Source organism: Rhinopithecus bieti, unplaced genomic scaffold (assembly GCF_001698545.2).
Source record: "Rhinopithecus bieti isolate Rb0 unplaced genomic scaffold, ASM169854v2 scaffold_13262, whole genome shotgun sequence".
NCBI classification, from domain to species: Eukaryota; Metazoa; Chordata; class Mammalia; order Primates; family Cercopithecidae; genus Rhinopithecus; species Rhinopithecus bieti.
The window spans coordinates 1,111,392-1,114,224 of NW_016808004.1; the positions used below are offsets into that span (position 1 = coordinate 1,111,392).

The 2,833-nt window shown below is 44.2% G+C and overlaps 1 pseudogene across 1 annotated transcript; it reads right to left on the reverse strand.

The window, feature by feature from the left end:
• Positions 1–265: 265 nt before the first annotated feature.
• On the reverse strand, positions 266–1,107 carry LOC108537556 (gamma-aminobutyric acid receptor-associated protein pseudogene; annotated as a pseudogene). Its single transcript, XR_001887856.1, has one exon. The product of XR_001887856.1 is annotated as a gamma-aminobutyric acid receptor-associated protein pseudogene (transcript).
• Between the last annotated feature and the right edge of the window lie 1,726 nt (positions 1,108–2,833).

Below are 2,833 nucleotides of genomic sequence, written 5' to 3' on the forward strand. Positions count from 1 at the left end.
TGAGCATTTTTAACATTCAGTTTCACATACATGTCATAAAACTAAAGTTTCATGAAATGATCCTCAGTATTCCATTCCATCACAACAAAAGCACCCTCTTTTTGCAGACAGGGAAAAGCCCAACATGGACAGAATAAACCAAAATATACTTCTATTCCTCCACCTTGTACCCAATACTCTTCTTTCCCCACCACTGAAACCCACTGACACCTTGGAAAGACTAAAAATCAGCGGGACGAGGGGAGCAACACAAGGCAAAATTCAGTTCAACTTGGTGGTTTCCTCTTTATTGATGTGCCTCCTACCTTTCCCCCCACAATTTCAGTCCCTTCCAACTACCCCCAAAAAAGAAGGTAGCGAAAGGAAGGGATTGCTGGGGTTCTGAGCCCCCTGGGCAGTCAGAAAGGGAACAGAAACCAAAACAATCACTGGATGTGACAGAGACTGACAATCAAGAAGTCTAAAGCAGGATGGGAAAGGCAGGCAGAGAAAGGGGAAGAAAGGAGAAAGGAGAGGTACAAGATGCCAACTCCACCATTACCCCTCCTAAGAGAGGCTGGAGAGAAAGCCTCAAACATTAAGAAGTGCCCGTCCTGAATAATGGAGGTGGTGTTTGAGCTTGAAGGAGGAGGAGGTCAAGAAAAGGGGGCCACCTCTCTCTTTGTAGAACAAGGCCCCCCTCCAGCTCAGGGACAGCAGCTTCACAGACCGTAGACACTTTCGTCACTGTAGGCAATGTAGAGAAAGAAGTCTTCTTCATGGTGTTCCTGGTAGAGCTGACCCATTGTGGCACTGGTGGGTGGAATGACATTGTTGACAAAGAAAACAAGGCATCCTCAGCTCGGAGATGAATTCGCTTCCGGATCAAGAAGTAGAACTGACCAACTGTGAGATCAGAAGGCACCAGGTATTTCTTTTGTCCAGGTCTCCTATCCGAGCTTTGGGAGCCTTTTCTACTATCACCGGCACCCGGTCCGGGTATTTCTTTCGGATTTTCTCGCCCTCAGAGCGGCGTTTCTCGAACGGATGCTCTTCTTTGTACACGAACTTCATCCTCCCGGGAACCGGGCTGGACCGGGCTGGGCTGAGGGAACCCGGGGGGGCCGGGCCGGGCTCACTTACTTCTAAGAAGGGCAGAAGTGAAGAGACGTCACTTCTGAGATTATCTTAGAAAAAAAGACTATGGTGTCCATCTTGGGCACTCCATTTTTTCTTATCTTCCCTTCCCCAACACTCAAGCCCCTACCATTTTTTCCTTCTCCCTCTGAGGGTAACCAACTACCATGTTGCAAATAGCCGCATGGAGAAGCCCATGTGGCAAGGAACTGATGTCTCCAGCCAACAGCTGGAGACCTGCCAATAGCCCCCTGATAGAGCTTGGATGCAGAAACAACCTGAAGCCTGCCAATAGCCCCCAGAGTGAGCTTGGATGCAGCTCCTCCCTCTCTCCAGCCTCAAGATGACTGCAGCCTCTTCTGTCACCTTGTTTGCAACCTTGTGAAAGGCCCCAAGTCAGGGCACCCATCTAGTCATGCCTGGATTCCTGACACACAGAAACTATAAGATGATCAATGTATGTTGTTTTAAACCACATGAAAGTAAAGAACCAAAACAATTTTAAACTGTGAAGAAGCAAGACTCAGTTCTGAAACGGACTGGACTGATAATAGCACTTTACAGTTAACAGGAACCCAGGAGATCAACTGTTCCACTCCATTCATTTGACAGGTGAGGAGCCTGAGCCCAGGGGAGGCCAAGCACCTCGTTCTGTAGCTCGTTAGCCACCGCTAGACTGTGCCCTGGGTCTGCTGACTCCTGCTTCGGTGCTGGTTGTCTTCAGTGCTGCTGCCCAGATTGGCAACCCCAGCGCCCAGATTTTCAGGCTGTACCTGGTTGTCAGAATCCTGCTACCTCTCATTTGCTTCACAAAAGAAGATTGCCTTGAACAGACCAGCTCTTCTTAATCATCTCTTCCCTGCTGGAAGCCATTCTAACTCCTGTTAGCTCACTGGATGCTGCTTTCAAAGGCTTTCTAGATGGGGTGGAATGGAAGTCCCATCCCCCTATTTGCTTCTTTTTTAAATTGTGTTGTTTCTCTGAGATCTTGCAGGGAGAGAATTTATCTCCAGCTTTGTCACAGGGTTGATAAACTTAATAAAATCTTTTCTACATGATGATCTAGAAACACTGCAGATTTATTTCTGGCTCTGAAAATCAGGAAGCCTCATATCCTCTTTAAATCAGATTTCTGCAGTGTAAATAAACCATCATTTCAATTTAATTCAACAAATATCCCTAAAGCACCTATACCATTATTTGTTCTAGAAGGGTTAGAATAGAAGAAGGCACAAATGGAAAAAAAAAGACATGATTATTATTCTCAAGGAACATTTCTGGATGGAAATAATAATCATTATCATAATAACATTTAGCAAAAGGGACTTATCTATGTTTATCTATAATATTTTATTTATTTTAAATGATCTGAAAAAGAAGAAATGTTAACAGTTGTTGATCCTGAATGGTGACCTCAAGGTTGTTATATTATTTTCTTTTACAAATATACACTATATTTTAATAATATATACTTTATAACATATTAAAACATACATTATATTTTTAGAGTATATATTATAATGTACATTAAAAATGCATTATATTTTCTTTCTTTTGTTTTTTTTTTTGAGACAGTCTTGTTCTGTCACCCAGGCTGGAGTTCAATGGTGTGATCTCGGCTCACTGCAACCTCCACCTCCTGGGTTCAAGCAATTCCTGTGCCTCAGCCTCCCAAGTAGCTAGGACTACAGGCATGCACTGCCATGCCCGGCTAATT